The 477-nt window shown below is 65.4% G+C and overlaps 1 protein-coding gene across 1 annotated transcript in view; it reads right to left on the reverse strand.

Moving 5' to 3' along the window:
- The window catches only part of EPPK1 (epiplakin 1), a gene marked incomplete at its 5' end in the record, with an annotated part of 30223 nt that overhangs the window by 1917 nt on the left and 27829 nt on the right, over positions 1-477 (reverse strand). The gene's annotated exons all lie outside the window — the stretch shown is intronic.

Consider the following 477-nt stretch of genomic DNA (forward strand, 5'->3'; position numbering starts at 1 on the left):
CTGTGGCGGGTGCAGCGGCACGGCGAGGCTTCCAGGCTCTGCCACCACCTCCTTCGGACAGGTCCCCAGTGTGGTTGCTCATGGACTGCCCTGCCAGTGGTGCTGGCTGGCACAGAGCCCTCCATGGACCTTGTGCTGCCTGCCCTTTACAGAATCCCAGCATGGCCGGGGCTGGCAGGGCCCCCCGCAGCTCACCCAGTGCCGCCCCCCAGCCCAAGCAGGCTCACCCAGAGCAGGGGGCACAGGACAGCGGCCAGGCGGGGGTTGAAAATCTCCAGAGAAGGAGACTCCACAGCCCCCCCAGGCAGCCTGGGCCAGGGCTCGGCCACCCTCACAGTCAACAAGTTCTTCCTCCCGTTCAACTGGAACCTCTTCTGCTTCAGGCTGTGCCCATGGCCCCTTGGCCTGGCACTGGGCAGCACTGGGAAGAGTCTGGCTCCGTCCTCATGACCCCCACCCTTGAGATATTTGTAGGTG

The sequence above is a fragment of the Egretta garzetta genome, unplaced genomic scaffold (assembly GCF_000687185.1).
Source record: "Egretta garzetta isolate BGI_Z169 unplaced genomic scaffold, ASM68718v1 scaffold460, whole genome shotgun sequence".
In the NCBI taxonomy this organism is placed as follows: domain Eukaryota; kingdom Metazoa; phylum Chordata; class Aves; order Pelecaniformes; family Ardeidae; genus Egretta; species Egretta garzetta.